This window comes from Syngnathoides biaculeatus, chromosome 2 (assembly GCF_019802595.1).
Source record: "Syngnathoides biaculeatus isolate LvHL_M chromosome 2, ASM1980259v1, whole genome shotgun sequence".
NCBI lineage: Eukaryota > Metazoa > Chordata > Actinopteri > Syngnathiformes > Syngnathidae > Syngnathoides > Syngnathoides biaculeatus.
In genome coordinates, this window is record NC_084641.1 from 7,769,699 (window position 1) to 7,793,049 (window position 23,351).

The 23,351-nt window shown below is 41.3% G+C and overlaps 1 long non-coding RNA gene across 1 annotated transcript in view; it reads left to right on the forward strand.

Annotated features, from left to right (window-relative positions):
* Positions 1–23,128, forward strand: part of LOC133506271 (uncharacterized) — a 61,759-nt gene extending 38,631 nt beyond the window's left edge. Inside the window, exon 4 of the long non-coding RNA XR_009796455.1 lies at positions 23,057–23,128. This is a non-coding gene — a long non-coding RNA (uncharacterized LOC133506271). The remainder of the gene's footprint in view (positions 1–23,056) is intronic.
* Positions 23,129–23,351: the final 223 nt, after the last annotated feature.

Consider the following 23,351-nt stretch of genomic DNA (forward strand, 5'->3'; position numbering starts at 1 on the left):
AAGCATAACCTAAATGACGTGTAAATATCACTTCACTTATGAAGCGCTACTAATCTCATCAATGAGGCATTGGTATAAGGGGAGGTGTCTGTGTGTGTGTGTATGTGTATGTGTGTAAGTAATCTACAATAGCCCCTTTTCTATGAATGCATTTTTGGACATTTGTATACTTTAACTTCATGGTACAACAGTTTGGGCCAGGGTATTTTTCCCCCCAGCATGATTGTTCCACCATTTACAAAGTCCATAAAGTTATGCTTTGAGGAGTTTGGTGTGGAAGAACTTAACTAGTTGTATGTGATCCACTCTAGTCTGATATCAGTGACCTCTGGTCTGATGATTGAAAAATATTTTTTTATCTATAACTTTTCCAGTACTCTTTGTAGTTTCCTTCCATTTTATAATTTGTAGCTCATAATTGCTGTGGTCGCTGTTGCTCTGTCCTGCCGGGCTGCACCAATTGCAGGAATACAATGAAAGCTGGGATTTTCTCGTGGGTTGTAGAATGTATATACTGATTCGCAATAAAGTGCTACAGCTGTCAGTGCATTTTCTGCTCGGTTACTTCAATAAATTGGAACTGCAAGGAGGAGGGGGGAAAAAGATGGGAATCCATTGTGTTATGTGCTTTCCACACCAGACAGTCCTTCTGCAAACACAAATTTGAGCAATTTCATTTCCTGACATTGACAAACTGTGACTCTTTCAGAAGCGGGCAGACGCTGATGCCTCTGTACCCAGAAAATGGATTTCACTTTTCAAAAAACAATTATGAAGGATTACAAATTAGAAAGATTTATTTTCAAATCATTGACTTGTACAGTGCTGCTTTGAAGTTGTTGTAGTGAGCTACACCATTTTTGATTTGACCCTTGGACACACGATTTGGACCAGCTTCCCATTTGTTTGATACCTGTGATGGCTGTTACCAGCTGGATGGTCAGAGTCCCTTCCAGATGATGATCCATTTAAAATGCCCCTCTTCCTCCCCCTTCCCCACGAACCCACATCCCCAATCTGCCAGGCACTGCAGGTCTTCTGATGCCACTCACATCTGCTCTGAGTGGCTGGCAGTCTTGAAATCTGACTTGGCCGCCATGGGGAAGCACCACAATCACAATCCAGAAACTGTGCTGTAGGGTTCTAAATATCAAGGCTCTAATGATATCACGGCATAAAGCATGATGATGCATGGTGTTTGGGAGTGAGGGGGAGATTATATGGGCTGGGGAACTTTGAGAAAAATAAAAATTGAAAAAACAATTGGTCTCATCTTAACACCCTCTCTCTCATCAAATTCCTTTCCAGACTCCGACCTTTTACCATTTTAATGAGTTAAAGAAACTCACAAGCATAGATTCTATAAAAAGAACTTTTAAACAGTGCACAGCTTTTCCCAACATCATCACGTTGCTTACAGCAACGCAAATGCGACCCACACACACAAACGCACAATAATACTGTGGGATATTATGTGTGTTTGTGTATCAATGCATTGCAAAATGTAGACTGAGCCATGGAATCCACCCACTGAGTGTCAAGGCTGGGTGTAGTGGGTTAATGACCCCCTCCTTATTGTTTGTGGCAACTCACGCCATCACTCCTGATGGCATCACCCCTCCACCCACATTTAACAAAAGAACCTGTCACATTGGCTGGACCCCCCTGCCTCCTGCCCCCATCCCCACCCTCACCCATGGCACATACACAAACTTCACTGCTGTCATCACCCCCAGGGGTGCCAACAACTCCCAGTCTCCCTCATTCTTCTGCCTCGCCGCTCTTTTCTTTTTGGGATGGCTGACACAAAGCGGGGATTCACGCTGGGGCCGCACTCATACTCTAGGCTGCTTCTATTGGCCTGTGTGTGGCTGGCTCCCAGTGTGGGGTTAATTGCAAGTGAGGTTAACAAAATAGGAGACAAAAATCAGTTTGAGAGCTGACCAGGGACCTGGTGGGCTGCAATGAGCGGAGCAATGTCATTGTGTCTGCCCTTGTATGATTCCTGTATGATGATGTTTATGCATGTGAAGGGTTTACATGACACTGATACAACATACAACAATAACATATATTTAGGAGATACAGTACGTGTGAAGTGTGATGTGTCTTACATATGTCACACAATTCCCTGTACATTGTGCATTGTCTCATTTTTAAAAATGAATGTAACATATAACTGTTAATGTCAGCTGCTGGAGTGTTCATCTTCAGATGATTTAATTGCCCAGCAATTTTCTTCTGTCAAAAAACTCCTCGGATTAAAACCAGCCATTGCAAGTGGGAGAGTTAATTAGCGACCTCGTTAGGGAGCTGGAGTGTCTGGTGGGGGCCTCCTTGCATGGGTTTGTTTCTGTGCGACTCTTTGACATTTTTCTGTGTGGGGAGCGATTTTATAAGTAAAACTTAATCTTTCATTGTATATGTATACATAAGAGCACATTGAGCCTGTGTGAGCGACTGGAAGTTCATGCTGTGAGGTGATGGGTGAATGTCACTAATAATTTCAAATGAAGGTTCAGAGACAGGAAGCCGAAACTATAACATGCAGAGATAAAAATGTAAAAAAGGAGCAAAAGGCAGGAAAGGCAACCAGAAGAGGAAACAAAACTAATCTTTTTGTTAAAGCTATTTCTCACTTAAAGAATGGATTAAACACTTTCCAGATTTAGGTCACAAAAGCATGGAAGACATATCTAAAGTGAAAGTAAAGGTTTATCGTAGGTTGCTGAGACCACTCATGTTGTATGGTTTGGATGGTACCAGTGACCAATAGACAGAGCTACAGGTGGCAGAGTTGAATACAGTTTGTTGAGATTATCTTTGGGAGCATCAAAGCTGGGTAGGATCAGGAAAGACCTCTTCAAAGGGCCAGTAGAGGTTTGGAGACAAAGGTAAAAATGCCATTTGGATATGTGGAAAGGAAGGACACTGGGTAGATGGGTCGAGGGAGGGATGCTGGAACTGAAGCCATGAAATAGGACGGGAAAATAAAAAAAAAAGAGGAGATTTGTGGGTGTTGTGTTGCAGACAATGCAGAGGACAGGGAGATGTTGTCTGAAGAAGATGATTTGCTGCAGAAAAAAACAACAACAACAGAAGAACTGCTTGATTTGCCTTTTCCTTTTGTTCAATTGTTGCTGGCTTGATCGGATTTGTATCGCCCAAATGCTTTCTTGCTACTCATGTTTTATGGTGCTGTTAGTTTCGACTCACAATGTAATTATTCTGCTATGATGGGAACATTTGTTTTGAAAGTCAACCAAATGACCTGCATCACTGAACAGATTGTATTCTCTTTGAGGTACCACTGTGTCTGTGCAATGGAGAGGGCTAGTGTGTGTGTTCATTTGACATTTTAGCTGAGTGAACTCTGTTAGTTTGGGGAGACATCCAGTAATTTGTTAAGATGAGGCCCCTGAATTATTAAGAGACTGCGAATGATTCACTGATGACTAAACAGCATGACAGGCCGTTCATCAGTGGGTGTCACAAGGTGTCTGAGGGCACGTGTGAACTTTTTTAAAAAGTAGAAACTTCCCTGCAAACAAAGTTTTATAGTGCAGCAGATTGCTACAAAGATGAATTCCAGCATCACTGCTGCTTTAATTAATCACAGTATTTGATTTTTTTTTTTTTTTTTGCACATTCATTTTGGGGAAAGTGCTTCATCATAACCTGCTGCTGATTCTAACTCCTGAGCCTGCCTTTTAAATACTGTCTTCTCAATGGCACAGCCGGCATGGTGACAAATTGCCACGAGCGGGCGGAAAGGATGCAAATGCAGCGAGGAGACAAATGTCCAACCTTGTGTTTAGTCGGAAGCTAAGGTCATCCACCCTCCCATCTATCACTGCTCTAATCAGCTCGCCACAGCCCTGATGCAAAGCCTGCTACCTGCTGCATAGATAACACATGGGGAAGGAGGGAGATAAACGTAAACTGATAGAAGATTCAACAAGTAAACATTCGTATTGGTTCAGCGCAATTGAAGTTGGGTCTGGGGCATATTCTTTTTTTCCCCCCAATTTTATTTATTTATTTATTTTGGGGTACTTTCGCTCACATTCATTGTCCTGAGCTTTGCTTGTTTTGTTTGTCTAAGTGAAGGGATTGACCCCACGCCCCGAAGCACGTGTTACATTCCAACTCTGGAAACACACTGAGGCTTTTTTTCTTCCTTTAGTTCGTTTTTAACACACATAAATTGAAACCGTGCCTGATCATTGTTTCTATTTCCCTTACCACCACCCCCTCTTAGGCTTGTCTACTGTAACCCCAGCAAGTGATCCAGAGATAGTTGAATTAGAGCCTTGCCCTGTGCAATTAAAATCATATCATTGCTGGAGTGTGACCCAGCCTAATTTAATAGTTGTTGATGCTCAAAAATGATTAATAATTATGGTTTGTAAATAGCTCAGGGGGAGATAGGAAAGGTTGAATGTATTATTTCTTGTCAAAATAAACATCAGGCTTGAAGGTAAATGGGAATGTCATAGGAGAACAGAAACGTTTACACATTTTGTTGTATGTACGCTGCCAGTGATAAATTGCACACTTCTTTCTTGTCACAGATATTTTTTTCTGAATTTGAAATGAGACTTGTTTCTTTGCTTGTTTTGCAAGCTCAATGGGCGTGTGCTCATTAATCTCAGTGTGAGTATTCGGCCAATCCTCTGAGTGTCTACTCAGGCTGCTTTTCGTGATTTATCAGGTACACCGAGTATTAGCAACCATTCTGAGCCATTAGCCTGGACAGCTAAGGACACCGCCTGATGAGGTGATGGTGGGGTGGACCCTCGTTTCTTCAGTACGTGGCTTTAAATCTTTTGTTGACTTTGTTGTCATTTGAACATCTGTCACCAGCAAGGCAATGATTGTAGGTATAGGTACTGTACATTCGTGACACACCCAAATTATGAATAAAATTAAAAACCGCAAAACTTTAGTCTCCTGCATGCTGGTTCATATCCTCCATCGTGTGATTGGCTGTGTGAATAAGTGAGGCTGGCGGTTGGGGTTATGATGGGTGAGGTGGGTTGGGGTTTGATTTGGGGGGAATGAGGTAATCCATCCATTGTGTTAGACTTCTTCATCTGTATCAACTCATTGAAAACACAGCGGCCCTGTGGAGTGAAACTGAGCCGGCCTCTGTCCTTTCTTGACAGGGCGGCGAGAGAGAGAGTTGGGTGGGGGTCACCAAGGGACACTGGGGAGGGGAGGAGGGAAATAGGGTAGTGGACCATGGGAAAAACACAAACCCTTGGCCCCTCTATAGCACTTGTTCCAGCCCACTTCACCCACACCCACCCCATGTGTGCCACTTGCCACTGACCCCTGCTACTCCCTTTGCTTTTCTCGTCAAGCCTTTCAGCCGCGTGCTCTTTGGACTGCAGATGTGTTACCCCAAACCCCACCACCCCCACCCGCCCCTAAACACACACAGGGACACACACACCCTGTTGGCCTTCTCCCACACTGACCTGTGGTCTGCCACACTCTCAGGCCTATACATTTACTTCTGATAAAAGTGGGATGGCAGCGGAACCCCCTGTATCCAATTCAGGCAGAAAATGCAAAACTACAAGCTCTCCTTTTAAGAACATGCTGGGACAACTGCTATTTCACAGCCAAAGTGAGTATGTTGGTAGAAGGGTGCTGAGGATGGAGCTGCCAGGAAAAAGACTGAGAGGAAGACCAGAGAAAACGTTGATGAATGTTGTGAGGGAAGACATGAGGGCAGTTGGTGTTAGAGAGGAGGATGCAGGAGATAGGGTGAGATGGAAAAAGATGACACGCTGTGGCGACCCTTAATGGGACAAGTCGAAAGAAGAAGAAGAAGAAGAAGAAGACCACCTGTAAATGATTTTGCTCCCATGTCCTCTTGAAGCACAAAAGCACATTATCAATAGACAGATTGACAGGAATATATGCTTTTATAAGCTATCCTCCGCTGTCTTCTCCTTGTTATTAGTTGTTGATGAATAAATGTTGATTAACTTGAGACCAAATGTACATTTGCATGAGATAATTGTGTGTGTGTGTGTGTGTATATATGTGTGTGTGTGTGTGTGTGTGTGATAGTGTGCCTCTTGCTGAGCACCTTGTGAACATAAACCCAAAGTCTTGACATGGCACATGCAAATCTTTGATAGAAATGTTTTTTTTTTTTCTCTCCCGTTAAGCGTTTTTTTTTTTTTTATCTCAATGAGGTCTTGCGCAAACGGCGGAGAAAGTAAGGCTGCCAGCAGGGGGAGGTAAGACAAAAGAAAAAGTGCACCAGAGGCAGTGCAGGCAGAGTTGGTCTTACATGTTCCCGCTGGTTTTCCAGAGAGTGGGCTGCAGGTAAGCTACCAGCCCGTAGGACATCCTCCTCTAGGTTTCCCCGAGTGTAGTGGCAGATGTTTGACTTTACCCTGCATTCAACTACAGTTTGTTGTTAATTATCGTTGTTGTGTGTTTACTATGGTGCTTACAATGTTATAAATTTCAGTTCTCAATCAGATGCGGTGTCTCCATGTAATGTGTCCTATTTTGTACTATGACGCTGTCAACCTTTGTAGTAAGGAAAGCGGTTTTAACTTTTTTTTTCAACTTTTAGAACAAATGACATGATGCTTTTACCCTGAGAACTGCAAACTGTTCAGCAATGTGTTAATCAACCTTTAATTTTATCTCTAAACAGGAGGTAACATGTTTGTGCCTCTTTTTGCCTTCTTATTGTGACTATTTCCTACCTATAGTTTACAGAACGATATACAACATTAATTGACAATAAAATAATTGAAATTTTATCTTCCAAAATAAATACATTCTCAATCTCTGAAATATAATTTAGAATTTAACAGGTTATACAAAGTTCATACAATTCATATGACTTCATTTCTTTTATTATTTTGATTTGTGTAGGTAGGGTCCAAAGCTCTGTTGTCAAAATTCTGGATTTGATCCACATTTTATTCACTATGAATCTCCTCAATCTTTGGTTCTTGTTCTTTTATAATTTCAATTTTTTTCATTGGTGACAGAATTTTTTTTCTCGACTTAACTCCACATTTCTATTTGATATTATAAATCCTATCCTGAATACATCCATCCATATATACATATACATTGATGGATACAACTCTCTCTCTCTCTATGTTTATATATATATATATATATATATATATATATATACACACACACACACACACACACACACCTGTATATATATCTTTGAAGAAATTATATAATAAATAGATTTTAAACCCAAACCATGATCTTAATCATGATTAAGCCTTGGCAGGAATGCAGATACTGCTTTTTCGTGACTCTTTTAATGTGCTTGTAATTCAGTTTTTAAAAAAGGCACTTGCAGTGATGTTCAGTTGCATTTGTACAGAAATTTTCATTAGTGCAAAAAGGCAGTTTAAGTTTGAATTTTTGAAAGTTTCTGTTTTTCTGAAGCAACCTGACAGCCACAGGAAGCAGCTGAAGGCTATTCCAGGAATTTGTCAGAAACACGCTGCTGTAAAACTGTTGCTGTCACATCCAGATCTTTTTATTCAGAATCCGTTAGCTTGGACAGCAACCCTACAAGATGCTGTTAAAAAAAAAAAAAAATAATTTAAAATAGTTCAGGGTGGTAGTGCAGGCAACATTTCCCAAGGCCCTTTTGTAGAGTTGGCTCTGCATGCAAGAGACTTATTTAGCCAATTATTATTTTTCCTATTTTTGGGGGCATTGCAGGGTTTCCTGGGGAGTGATGGGGGGGGCGGGGATTAGGAAGAGAGGGTCTGTCAAGTTGAATTTGCTCAAGACTGGCTGCCCTCCTCTGGTGAAAAGGGCCCCGTGTATCCATTTCACCACTGAAGCCCCATAGAACTCTGAAAGCTGTTTTGTGCCACATCTTGATATCTCTTACCTGTTAGCCCGATTAATTATTCCCCCAAGTACAGCAGTCAGGGAAAGGAGATACCACGGATGGGCGGGCAAGATAGAGCTGCTCTCTCTCAGCTGAACGAGAGGGAGACCGATAAAGAGAGCAGGGTGAAACAGAGCCCACATCGAAAGCCTCCAATGCCTCATACACCTAACTCCTACGTAGTAGGGAAGTCCAGCACAATGGGTCAAAGGTTGGTGACACCAACAATGAGGGCAGTCATGCAGTCACTCAAATTTCCACTCACAACACAATGTTTTGTTTTTTCTTGCTCAATTCATTCTTTTTGATTTGATAGACTGTAGTTACAGTATTCAAATGACGTAACGGGTGAGGCTCTCGGGTGTGTGGCTCCTCGCTTGTATGTGCAAGCTACGTAGAGAAGGGGTTTCCATGGCTATCAATCAGCCAATAGCATTGCAGCTCCAGAGCAGAGTGTGTTGAGGGTCTCTGGGGCAGGCTGTCTTTTTGAACAAGGCCAGACACTTCACAGACAGAGAGAGAGCCAATTAATTCTGCCGGGGGGCAACGTTCCCAGGTTAGCATTTGTTTATAGTGAAAAATTGGTGCTTTGTGTCCACAATAAACTATCCGGACTCAGCCCATTTTGAGTGGCCAGGCAGACGCAGGAGTGATGTCACCAGGTTCAGGATGATTAGTCGGGTGTGCCTTGCCCTTTTTCAAGGGGTCGCTGCACTGCTGTCGGTGTAAAATTAATTAAAAGCTGTCTGCGGTCTGTGTCGATGCAAATTTCAGCTGCTTGCTAATGTGTTGGGAAGGCCTGGAATCATTTTGGCTAACCAGGTGGAAACCTTCCCTTATGAGCCCATTTCATTTCAAAGTTCATTTCAAGCTGCATCTAAACAAGCAGTTAAGTTCATTTCAACTATGTTTTGTTATTCCAAAAAGCCAAATCAGCTCAATATTCTCCATAGGAGCCACAAGACTAAATTAATGATCAAAAGGGAACAGTACATGGATGTTTCTCGGCATCATGATGGAGTAGTGCTGATTAAATCTGTCTCATTAATCTGGGGTGCTTGTACGGCTTTTATCTGGGTGTTCTGGCTTCCTCATACATTAAAAAAACAAACATGTAGGGTTAACGACTCAAAATGTTTCCATCAGTGTAAATATGAGTGTAAAAAATTGTTTGGTTGAATGTTCCCTGTGACTGACAGGCCAACAAAATTTGTACATAATAGCTTTTCTCAGCTTGTTTCCTCATGCCATCATGACTAAAAGTAGCCCCGAGTAAATCCCCTCATTAAACCATGTGGTCTGGATTGAAGGCATCCTTATCTCCTTCCCCCATCTAGTTTCCTTTCTCGGATTGTCCAGCGTTGCAAAGTGTTTCCAAGCAACTATGTGTTTCCATACGCCAGTAATATTTTTATGTGACCCATATAGTCCCTTTCATATTTTGTATGTTAACATTTAATTTTCAGTATCGAAACAGACCATGACCTTCAAGTTGTAGCCAAGGTTGGAACATAGAAACTCACGTCTGAGTCATTTTAGGGAAGAGGTAGCACAAAAATTATTTCCACAAAAAAGTCAAATCTTTGCTTAAAGATCCCTCTCCATCAAAATCCAATTTTTCTGATGAATGCAAAAGACAATAAAAAGCATAAAGGTTGCCGAATTACTGGATCATATTTCAGTTTGTGACATAGCAAGTTATTAATTATTGAAGTATCCACCCACATTGGGGTTTGTAGATACCCACAGTGAAAAAGTTGGTCAATGACTACGCGGCTGCGTCATGTAGATTTGGTGAGAATCCTAAGCATTTCACAACCAAAATTGTGCTGTGTTCAGGCCCATTTTTTTGGAGGGTGACTTCATAAACATAAGCTTTCACTCAGTGCTGGAATTCCTCATTTTGAGGTTTGGAGAGACCGACCCACCTGGATAGCCACCATCAAGCCATGCAAATACATGTACAGTGTTCCCTCGCTACTACACGGTTCACTTTAAATAGCGTTGCTGTTACATGGATTTGTTTGTGTGTATTTTTTTACAGTGCACAGGTATCGTGCCTTTTTTTTGGACACCATATTAAGCTCTGTATCTTGATTTGCTCAGAGAAAACACTTTTGCTCTGCGTCCCTGTTAGCTAAGGGACTGGAGACCATTGTCAATCAATATCCATGCCAAGTGTCCCGTACATGCGCTCAGCTTGCCTAATTTACATAATTGTTCGATGCTACCTGTGTGGCTCTTTAGTGCTTTATGTTTGCAAGTTTTCTCCCTTGATCATTAAAAATTACTTTTTATGTCTGAAAAAACATGCTATTTTTCTATTTATAGGAAAACATGTATACCCAGACCTGAATAAAGCGGAAGAAAGTGGATGGAGGAATTTTTATATATTTAGTTTTCAAGGCAGCACAGTGGAGCAAATGGTTAGAGCAGTGTCCTCACAGCTCTGAAGACCGGGGTTCAAATCCTGGCCCCGCCTATGTGGCGTTTGCATGTTCTCCCCGTGTCTGCGTTGGTTTTCTCGGAGCACTCCGATTTCCTCCCACATCCCACAAACATGCATTAATTGGAGACTTCAAATTGCCCCTGGGTGTGATTGTGACTGTTATCTGTCTCCGTGTGGCTACCAACCAATTCAGGGTGTAACCCGCTTCCTGACCGTTGACAGTTGGCATAGGCTCCAGCACTCCTCGTGACCCCTCTGAGGATAAGCAGCTCAGAAAATAGATGGATAATTAGAACAAGTTATTTTACAAACCCGTTAGAAGGACATTTAAATTGAAATTACTTTGCTTGTGATATACACCATATAATATCATATAATACTGTATAACAAGGCCTTTGTCACTGTAACTGAAATATTATTAATGGAAAATGTATCCACATTTTTTTTCAAAATGGAAACAATTTTCAATCTAATTAAAAGTCATTAGCAACTAGTCAAGATTATTTTCCATTTGGGATTGAAATACACTTTTGCACAAATACACATTCTCCACCAGCCTTAAAAGGTAGAGCTGATATGACTTGACCTAGCAGTGTAGGCAAGAGGTTGACTGTCCCAGAGGTTTTCCCTCATAGGAGATCTGAGAATTTAACTCTTACTCCCTCATTGGAGACTTACACCCTCCTCTTCTTCCCAAACTTCTTCAGCCACATACTCTGGAAATTTCATAGATAATCTTGTGGCGTTATGGTCTCATTTCTTGTTGGATATTCATCTTTTCTACAAATCTGTATTTTATGTGCGTAATCATTGCAAATATATTTACTGTATGAAATGATGAGTTCAACGGCTCCAACAATGTCTTGGAAAACAGACTTGAACATACTTTGAAATGCAAAAAAGAAAAAACAAGCCAACAACAACAGAAAAACTATACATGAAATATTTCATGTCAACAAATCCCATCCTACAAAACATTGATTTGCCTTGACTCCAGACTCCATGAACACAAATGAGTATGAACAGTACTTACTATGAAAAAATATTTTTAAAAAAATCATTAGTATTGTCTCCATTCTTTTGAATTAGAAAAAAAATAATTTGACGTTAATTGTGTTTTTTTGTTATTCTTTAGGTGTGGGATGTGAGTTTGCTGAAAGGCCACTAACCCCAGGTGATTGTGGGTCCAGTCAGCAGACTTGTCATGCTGACGGCTGCTCCAGCAGCAACCCGGGCTTTAGCTTTTGTGGATTCTTTCTCTGCTCCACCCCACTCCTTTCTTTCATTTTTTTCAACACTCACTGAAATTGTCAATCGAGTCAGTGGCCTGGACAGGCTCTTTCTTTGCAGCGTGGCGGCTTTAGAACGGTGCCAACCAAGTAGCATGGAGGGAGTATTTGATAAAGGCACAATGAGCTGAAAAAAGGATGGGGGAAAAAAATCGGAGGTACCTGAGAGACAAAACCAAGGGCTGACCAGAGGATGTGGAAGAAAGAGGAAGAATGATAGGGCGGTGGTGGTGGGGGGGGTGTCCCTTCAGAATGTGTATTCCCCATCCAATTCTGAGTCCTCTTGGGCTGAGCGGCACACATTTGGAGCCTTTAGGGAGTGACAGAGAAAAAGAGGTGAACACAAAAAGAAGAGGGCATATCCAGGCAATGAGCGGTGGGTGTAGAAGGGTTTTTTTTGGGTGGGGAGTTTCCAGTTGAAGCGTTGTCATCAGCTCTGTCACATTGAATAGAGCTAATGAATGCAGGAGAGTGTTGAGGAGTCATGGCCGGCTCCATCAAGGCAGGTAATACCGCCCAGATTTAATTGGCAGCAGGTATTGGAAAGGGTGTATTACTTTAATTGGGTAGGGGGTTCTCTAAATGGAAAAGACAAAGTATAATGGCCAAATTGTGGCACACAATAGCACTTAGCCCAGGATTGTATGTATTCGCTAATCTGCCCTGGAATGAGGCAATTCTGCACAATTTTCTCAGTGAAACCGGCTGCAGAGCTCGTCTCCCTTTTTTATTCACCCCTGGGAAAATGTAAGATTAAAACAGAAAATACCTTTATGCTGATGAACATGTGCCACACGTTGAAAGGGGATACAGCGGTGAGTAGTCTAAGTGCAAGGTAGCAAGGGACTAGAGAAGATGGGCAACCACCTGGCGAACTGCAAGGAGATAAAGCAAGTCCTGTCATGACCACTAATATGAAAGTAAAGTGATGACATTTACAATGACAGATGATAGTGCAAAGCAGTGCTTCCCACTTTATTGAGGCTGCTATCTGATAATCAACAGACATGACCTCAGATAATTAGTGGTGGCTCAAGAGGCTAATTCATCCACTTAATCTTTATACAATGCCCCAGCAAACGGATACTGAGCTTCTTCTTTTCCAAAACTCTAAAAGAGTGATTAGCTACAACTGCATCCTCCTCTATACTTCAGACAGGAAGCCCATGCACATTATCCCATCATGCGCTGTGCTAATGTGTTCGCAGTAGCATTTCTTATCACAGAGGGACATAGTGTGGAGGCGCACCAATGGCATCATAAAATAGGTCTACTTTGTGGCCTGAGTTGTGGGGATGGTGTGTGAATACTAATGGGGGTTTAGTGTTGTGAGAAAAAGGTGAGGATGAAGTCCCTTCTGCCTTTTAGCACGAGTGGAGTGAAACTGGCTAACGCCCTGGCTGGGCCACTATCCAGAACTCTGTTACTACTCCAAATAATCATATCAGATGTTCTGCATTGTAACCAGGGAAGAACTAACAGCTCTATTGTAACAAGGAAGCAAACCTTAGCATATTGTTTGAAGGCTAAATTGCTCCCAGCAAAATGTGGCCTCTGCTTCATCACCACCGCCATTAAATGTGCGTCCATTGTGTGTGGATTACAATGGCTGAGCGGAACCCAGGGACAGCTTAACCATTCAGACATAGCGAGAGTCTATAAAAAGGACAGAGAGTGGCGTTCAGTCACGTTACCACCTGGCGAAGAGGTGTGTGTGTGAGCGTGTGAGTGCGTTTACACACACACATGCACGCACGCGGGTCTATATGTGTCATCATGTCGTGCAATATAACAGTTGCGTTTATTAGATTTTTGCACAGGGACTCCTCAGAGGAAAAGTCTTGATTAACTTGTAACGAATGTGTCTAGCAATTAGTTACACTCTGCAGCAGGTAATCCACTAGCATCACAATGACTTAGTAATGGTATGTAATTAAATGATGAATTAATATGTTACTCACATGTAATACTAATTGGATCTAGAGTGCCGTGGAATTGCTCTGGACTCACATTAGGAGCACATCAATTGTGCAATACAGTCTTTTATTATATTTTAAGAGGGAATTATCTCTAATATGGGGAACATTGGTGTGACTGACTGGCTGCAATTTTAGGTCTATTAAACAATTCTGCATTGGCAGAAATGATGGGAACTGGATAGATTAGAGAACATACTTCTGTCCAATCAAAACAATGATTGTCACCATTTCTGTCGGACGTATTTGTATTAAAGGTGAAAGTGAAATTAAATTCTTCTGTCTGTACAGATGTATCCCTACATCCATCTACCATGTACTGTATCTGGCCATCCATCCATCTTTCATTACTTATCTTTTTCCATCCATCCATCCATTTTCTTTTACCGCTTATCCTCACGAGGGTCGCGGGGAGGGCCAAAGTCTATCCCAGCTATCAACGGGGAGGAGGCGGGATACACCCTGAACTGGTTGCCAGCCAATCGCAGGGCAAGTTGAGACAAACAGCCACACTCACAATCACACGTCGGGGTAATTTAGAGTGTCCAATTAATGTTGCATGTTTTAGGGATGTGGGAGGAAACTGGAGTGCCCGGAGAAAACCCACTCAGGCACGGGGAGAACATGCAAACTCCACACAGGCAGGATCAAACCCACGTCCTCAGAACTGTGAGGCCAACGCTTTACCAGCTGAGCCACTGTGCCGCCGTTATCTTTTTCAAAATCAAAAATAACCAGAAGCCCACACAACGGTTGCCTGACTGTGGTCCCAAGGTGGCTGGTGGCTTATCATCGTGGTAACCCCACGCCATGGTTGGACACTGGTGGTGGCCCGTCAGACCCCAGAAGCATTTGATGGTTACCAGCATTGAATTACGGTGGGGCTCTAAATGTTGGTCCTAAATCTATCTTTGCCAAACCAACTGCCCTCATCATGCCTCACTTCATCAACCTCCCCTTGGTTTATCCTCATCATTCTTCTACCAGGATAATCACTGTCTCTCTTTTGGACGTGTCCCAACCATTGAAGTCTACTCTCTCTAACTCAAAAACATCTAACCTTGTCTGTCCATCTGATGAACTCATTTCTATCCTATCCAACCCGGTCATTCCTAAAGAGAACCTTAACATCCTCATTTCTGACACCACGAGCTCCTCTTCCCGTTATTTCTTGTCAACACCATGAAAATATTCCAGCATTATTCAACACCTGGTTTGGACAAATGCTTCACATATGCTTGGCCAGATAACAGGTCAACAGCCAACTAATGATGAGCTCCTACAAAGGTACTGGACTTGCCCAGGTCACAATGTTTGAAAGCCTGAATCGAACACCAATAGTTGCCCTCTTCTGGAACCCGCATGGAAAAATAAAGAGCTGAAAACCAATAACCTCCAGGCTTTGTGACTTGAAGACGGACAGGAAGAGGTCAGACCAGAGATGAGGGCAGCTGTAGGAAGAAGGCCAACATTGTGAAGTCTTGAGAGCCTTTGTTCATGGGCAGTGCCCAAATATGAGTAAGTAGGCAGTAGGCATGAGTAAGAATTCCAAAAGCTCAGGAAGGCCAAATTTTGGACGAACATTATGGATAGCAGCAACGTGGTGCCCGATGACTAGGGAAGCTGCGGGTCAGTGGAAAAATCCCAAGTCCATCAACATATCTTCCAATGAGAAGGCAGAGTCTGGGGACGCTGAGGTAGGTTTTCCTATCTTTGGGCTGAGGTCATAGATGTGGCTAAAAAAAGCTCCCTCTTGCAAAGGTTTGGGAGTCGCTACGATCTTTCCAGTTATTCATGGTTCTGGGGTTTCTTGCTTGATGCCCCTATTATTTGGAAGACCACAGTCTAGACTTGTCATGATAATTAAAAGATTGGTTGTTTGACAAATAAAATGTACACAATATTTTTCCCGGCCTGAATAAATTAGCATTCTTGAGGTGAGCTAGCACGCGACTCACACAGTGACCCAGCACAGTTGGATGGGCATGTCATTAGCTGCTAATGGGCTCACAGAATGTTGATGGACCACTACACACTTGACGGTGTTTGGTCCATCCAATACCCCACAGTCTTGCTCCATCTGCGGCACACAGATTTTCACAACAGAGACACTTAAAAGAAAGGTGACTGTTTATTATGTTCACAAGACCGCAAGCTAATGAGCTAGCAATTTAAGGAGCTAAAGAGCTTCCTCAACCGCAGCAGCATTATTTAAAATGTCACACAACATTTTGGAGCGAAGCACTTCCAAGTTGTTGTGTCTGTAAGTCCCCAATTAACACACATAGGAAAGTTAACTGTTTACTGTGTTTGCTAGACCATAAGCTAAAGAATTTGCAAGCTTTGGAGCTAAACAGCTCCCTTTCAGTAGGGCAAAGTCGTTTACAACACCAGCTCCTCTCCAAGATGTTGTGTGTCAGTCCATAATACAAACGAAACATTTAACGGTTTATCAAGCATAATCTAAGTGGCACACTTTATACAGTCATTATTAGGCTTTATGTCACAGATTGGGTGGGATTTATAGCAAAATTTGGAGCTGTCTTGCTTGCTGTCCCCAGCCCAGTGGCTGACCTCACAGTTAAAAAAAAAATGGCTCGAAATCACCATAAAAGGAGGAAAAAGCAGAAAAAGACGTTAGTAAAATCTCAATAATTGTGTCGTCTCTTGTAGTTTTGACCAAAGAATGAGTGGGCTCTAGTGAGCTAACATTACTAGCTTTGCTAGCTATGCATTAGACGATTGGTCCATATTGTGCTCGGGTATTGATATGGATGAATATGCTTTCATGATATGACTCAACTCGGTTGGCCAAATTTTTAACGTGCCTTTGGTGAATTGTAAACAATACAATCATTTGGCATATGGTTCAATAGAACAGAAGAGGTGGGAGCGGAATCCGTTCTTGAAACCTGAAGTTTTTGGCGTAAACCCTGTGTACTGCAGTGAATGGCAACGTATATTTGATTGACAGGTGAAAGGCTCATCTTGAGTAGAACGGCAACAGTCTTGCAGTTCGAGACTGGGTCTTATTTTTTATGATTTCAGAGACATAAAAAAACTCAAAGCTCTTATTGTTGCTGTGATAGTTTTGGGGGAAATTTATTGCCTGATTATAATGGGGACAAGCTTACCAGGGTGATGATCCCCCATTTTTAAGAAGCCAGGTAGGAGTGTCTGTTACAATTATGGGAAATCACATTCCTTAATCTTGTGGAGTAGAGGGTCCAAAAGAAAGCTGAAGGTTTGTTTCAGGAGAAACACTGTGTTTTTGTGTCCTGGCAGTGGAAGAGAGGACTAGCTTCACATCATCAGCAGGGTCCGGGAGAGTGCATGGGACTAAGCACACCCAGTCTGGATGTGCTTTGAGCATTTTGTAGATGGCATTCGACCGTGTCTCTCCAAAAGTCCTTTGAGGGGCTCTCAGGGAGTATGTGGAATGGGGAACGTGCAGGACTACCTTTAAGGATGTGGCCAGTCAGTGTATAGAGTATCTATGCACCTACATGAAAAGATGTTCACTTTCCCACACATCTTTCTACACATGTTGAATCTACTTCTTTGTTTGTTCTTCTTATAATAATAAACATAGATTCACACCCCACACTGGGACAGTCTGTTATACAGACGTGCATTATTTGAGCCCTGCTTGCAGATTCCACTTTCAAAAGGTGTTATTTTGTTTGAACAGATATTTTTAACAGCTCCAGGCCATCAAAAAGATGTGAGGAAAGTGGATAGCAAAAGGCAGTATTGGATTCAACATCTTGAAATGTAATTAAGTGCAAATGAACTGCCGCCTGATTTAAGACTAAAACAACACTTTGAAATTTTAACTTTATCTTTCTTTTAAAAAATAGAAAAATAGCACGCTCTTTTTGTTGGCGATTACTCTTTAAAGGGACTATTTATTCAACTCATCTTTTGAAAAACAGTAACAAAAAAAACCAACTAATCTTTTAATACACATCCTTTTAACTAATATCACCATCTGACAGAACCCATAAAACAACACGTCAACAAACAAAGATCTCCATTGTCAAACTCAATGGCTTTCTTTTTCTTGGTACTTATTCTGGTGCAATTTTCTTCCACTTTTTTTGGTTTCAAAGCAACCCAGAAGAAAAGACATACATTCACTGACCTTGACATGAGGTACACATGCACAGCCTAATTAGGTCGTACATAGTAAAATCGGGAAACATTTTACAACATATTCACAGATTAAAATCTCTGACATCTGGTTCGAAGTAGTTGATCATATTATCATCTGGCAACCAGTTGAAAGTGTGCCCTGCTTCCTGCCACAAGACAGCTGGTATAGGCTCCAGCACTCCCACAACCCTTGTGAGCATAAGCGACTCAGACAATAGACGGATGGATGTTTAGGATAAACGATGTGGTTAAGTTTGAAGTGATCTGATGAAATGAAGTTTCAAATGATCTGCATTACTTATACAGATGACAACTGACCAAGCAGTTGCGAAGCTTAAAAGAGAATGGTAAGAAGCCGTTGACTGTCATCAGCATAGCGAGATACGTGGACACTGGAAGAGTCACAGAAAGGCTCTTTGTTCACAACAACTAACAAATGTGACAAAAAATACTGAAGCATTGAACAGTTAGTGGACATCCAGATGTAAAGTTTTGAGTAAATACAATTAGGTTTACCAAATTAGGGTATAGTACATTTTAGGTTAATTATGAAATTTCAACTGAAAGTTGAATATTATTATTATGAATGCTGAATATTATCATTATACTGAATATCATTTTTCAGTAGTTCATGTTAATTCTTCGTTTCTACCTTTATGAGCTAAAGTGACAACTGGTATTAGTTACACTAATACAAACTAATACAGCAAATACCTCAAAAGTACTAAAGCTATTAAGTGGAATAATTAGTTTATTATATTTAGTTATTTCAGTACAGGATAAGATTATTCAAAATATCTTCAGCTCATTTTGTTTCCTACCTCTAATTATTATTGTTATTATTAAAATTATCTGGGTTTTCTTGTATCTTCTCCCTTTTACTCTGTTTAGGATCATGGGGTGAACTGCAACATATCAATCAGAGGACCGCATCAATACTGATTAACCGTTGTTTAGTATCTCAATGTAATTCTATTGGATGCCAACTTCTCGACAGGCATGTATGGAGGAACTTCACATTTTCGTGAATGACCATTTTTGTTATTATCCATGGTCAGCATAGGAAACGACTGGTTCGCACATCTGCCTCACAATTCTCAGGATCAAGGTTCAAATCTGGCTTGGCATGTGTGGACTTTGCTCTTCTTGTTCCTGCTTGGGTTTTCTCTGCGCAGTACTCTGGTTTCCTCCCATATCCCAAAAACATGCATGGTGAGTTAATTAACAACTCTAAATTGCCCACAGGTGTGAATATCAGTGCAAATGGTTGTTTATACAATGACCTGATCAGGATGTACCCCTCCTCTCGCCCAACGACAGCTGGGATCGGATCCACCATGCTCGCAACTCTTGTGAGAAAAAGTGGCATGGAAAATGGATGGGTGATTATGTGTTGGTGAACATAACTTTCTTCAATCCTCTGGTGGGGAGTTATGAGTTAATGTGTCACCTGCTCCTTTGACATACACCTGTAAATGTGTTTTCATGTGGACAAAAATTGTGTGAGTTAAAATGTGAAAATGTATGCCCTTAAAAACCTAAATGGAAACTCTAATTTACAGAAGCAGGTCCAACTGGGTTTCCTGTGGCTGAAAACAAAATTCCAAATAGTAGAACATGTGTGCAGTTTCACCTTTTGACCTGTTGTTGAGCTACCAGCAGGTCGTGGGGTGGAAGGTGGCATCAGCTGTGAGGTTAAGTGTGACTTTTAAGTGTGCATGACGATGCAGTGGGAAACGTTGTACGCCGGTGAGTAAATTGTGGATGCGCATGAGTCAGTTGAGAGCCAGCTGGGGTCGTAGCCTACAGCAAGGTTAATTCAGAGATCTTTTCATATGGAGCCATTCTCTCTCCCTTTGTTTTGTTTTGTTTTGTTTTTTTGAAACAGGAGGACGGAATAACGCGCAGAGCGCAGACAAATGGACGCTCGTGTACCTTGTGTGTTCAAAGCTTTAGCTTTCATTTGAAGCTAATGCAGTATTCGTTTGGTGGACAAGCTGCAGACTCAAAATTCTGTACACACCAGATTCACACATATTATAAGGCTTCCACTGCGCCTGCTGAGAAAAGAAGCAAACAGTGACTGAAGCAGTGTGTCAATATTTAAGTTGAAGCTGTAGGCAGGATGGAGTTCTCTGCATGGTTTTCCCAAACATTTGTTACTGTGATATAAATCAAGCTGTAGATGAAAAAAAACTCGACAAGATGCGATGAAGTGTACAACCTTGGGGGTCGCAACTTGTATGGACGATGCTTTTAATCTGATTTGTGTCCTTTTTGGCTATCATTTTGAGAAGTATCAATCTCCATACAAAGCCCTTTATTTGACCGTTCACCACTTTGTCAAAAGAGATAAATTAATTAAAATAAGCGCATCCACATGAAGTTATTTAATGGTGATGCACGCAAACAAAAGGTGTTCTTGACAACAGTAAAGTTTGCTCCGTGACCTTGATCGCTGGCAAACAACTCAAGTTGGAAATTGACGTCTTGATGTTGCAATGGATGTCTGCCAGAATGTGTGTCAGCCGATGACGGTTGGATTTCAAGGTGACTCATCGAGTGCATCTTGGGTTGTCTTGGAATGGAAAGTGGCAATAAACATGTCAAAAATTATATTTATAAGTTAGTCTGCACCCTTTTCTTTATTTTTATTTCAGTTTTTTACATAAACGACAAAGGAGGAACACATTACATTCTTGTGTTGACTGGAATTTTGCTCAGATTTGTGAGATTTATTTTCATTTCTCTTAATTTTGCAATGATTAAGACACAAATCTTGTGGAAATCATTCAAGCATAAATAGCGAGGTTGGTATTCTGATGGTATGCAGTTTGGTACTCATACAATTTTTATACAGTTCTATAGGGTTTTTTTGTGTAGTAAAACAAAATACAATTTTATTTTCCTCTACTGAGCTGAGCCGTCTGTGTCTCTAATTGCGGTAACTATCTAGTTACTTATTTGGAATGATTGATTAATGTTACTATTAAAATTCCCAGCTGTTTTGATTAATATTCTCTCACTGTCTTGAGGTTGCCAACCACCCATGATGACATGGAAATAAATAAACATGCACCAGCACAGGCGAGCACCATCTATTCAGAATCCAGGAGAGTGACAGAAGGAGCACTTCCCATTTTTCTGCTGCTGATTGACAAGGCTGACATATGGAATAGTTCACCTATTCCCCAGTGATGGGAGGATAAGGGGGAGGCGGGTAAACTTGCCTCCGAGGCGGAGCAGAGATTTTTTTTTTTTTTTGACACAGCACTTGTGATCAAAACCACGCGTATCGCCTAAATTTAGCTCCCGTAGCAATTAGTGGTGGATTCACACAGCCACTCCAGGAGCAACTGACAAATGGCACCTTAACAAGTTGGAGACGGTATTCTACAGTTTGATGGATTGTGATGTGCAGTTGGGGAGGGGGATTAACATGTAAACTATGTGACAAGCATCCGGGGAACATTTCTACACATTGTTTGCGTAATGTGCCATTTTGTCAAGTTTAGTAAGTTCATATGGCATATGCCATGCACCCCACACAAAGATGTATCTTTATTATAGCATACTGTGCCTTTATCTTCTTGTTCCTCACAGTTCTCAGGACCAGGGTTCAAATCCCAGCCCTGCTTGTGTGGAGTTTGCATGTTCTCCCCGTGCCTGTGTGGGGTTTCTCCGGGGACTCTGGTTTTCTCCGACATCCCCAAAAACATGCAATAATTGGAGACTCTAAATTGCCCTTAGATGTGATTGTGAGTGCGACTGTTGTCTGTCTCTGTGTGCCCTGCTATTAGATGGCAACCAGTTCAGGGCGTACCCACCTCCTGTTCAATGATAGCTGGGATGGGCTCCAGAACTCCTGTCACGCTTGTGAGGATAAGCGGCTAGAGAAAATGGTTGAATGGATGGATGGATGGATGGATCAAGAATTCATGCATTATGTCATCCCTGTCGGTAATTGTGAGTGTATTTTGTCTTTTGTCTTTTTAAGACATGAGGCTTAAGTACTCTTTGGCATCCCATCACAGATCAAGGCTCTTTGTTTACCGTTCAGCTGGAGAACTATGCATAAAGGATTTAGTTGTAGTTTCTCAGTCTCAGGTATGTTCCTGAGACATTTGGTATGATTAATGTGCTTAATTTTGATTGTGTTTATCAGACATAGTAAAACAAACATGAAACGGATAAATGTTATACTGTGAACATGTTGACCCAAAAATGCACATTTTACTTTAATTTAGATTTTATTTATATTTTGGGTCCAATAATTCCCATCTAAATTATGTATTGACCATTGGCCTAGTACTAGACAACGTTTGTACAAACACATTCATATACGTTTTTCTGGATTAGTTAGAACAGGGGTGCTCAAGCTTTTTTGTCCCAAGATCTACTTTTCAAGCAACCAGATTGGGGAGGGACAATGTAAATGACTTAATAACTGAATGAAAGAACATAAAGATAAGCAGAAATAGTAAAATAATTGGTATAAAAATTAAAGGATGGCACCAAACTTCAACAGGGAAACCCGTGTTTAAGTCACAGTAACTAATTTGTTGTCAAATGACCTACAGATCATTTTACAGTTGAGACTACTTCAGTCCTGGGATGCACCACAAGGAAAAACACAAGTCACATCCCTGGACTGAGTCCCTGCAACTTATCATCACTGAATACAGATACAGTAATCATTCACTGTATCACGGTTCTTGCTTTGCAGTCCCTCTATATTGTAGATTTTTATTGCAGTTAGTCTATTTATTTTCATATTGTAACTTTATACAATATTTTTGTGCTAGCAATTGCTCTTGCTTTCTCTGGATATATTATATCTGTTTAGGTCTGTCATCGCACTTTTTTTAGGAAGATACGATACGATAATATATCCCTCCATTCATTTTCCGAGCTGCTTATCCTCACAAGAGTCGCGGGAGTGCTGGAACTGTCAGCGGGCAGGAGGCAGGGTACAACCTGAACTGGTTGTCAGGCAATTGCAGGACACATAGAGACAAATAAAAGTCACACTCAGAATCACACCTGGGGACAATTTAGAGTCTCCAATGAATGCATGTTTTTGGGATGTGGGAGGAGAACATGCAAACTCAACATAGGTGGGGCCAGGATTGTATTATATTATATTACTGTATATATTAAAACATGAGTTGTTTGAAAAAAAAAAAAAAAAAGAGTTTATTTTGTTTTCACATTTAGATGTCATGTTTGTTTCTTTGCCGTGTGCGCCGCAATTGTTATCTTTCCCTGTTTATTCTTGCAGCTTCTCCAGCTGAATTGTCCATCATACATCTACAGAAGTCCACTTCACTGTGTCACCCATCAACGCACCAAAAGACAGCCACATCCTTTGATATGGTAAAGCAATACTGCATTTAATCTGTTTTATTTGTATTATTATAGTATTTTTGCTCCTTTGGAGTAGGGAGATGGGTTGTGAGAGGGGCATAGCTCTAAAAGCATAGTTTTCCCTTGCATCCCTGCAACGCCTCATTAGTGTATTGCCATCAGACAAACATATCAGTGATGTTTGCAGCTAATAAGATTTTATTTTTCCA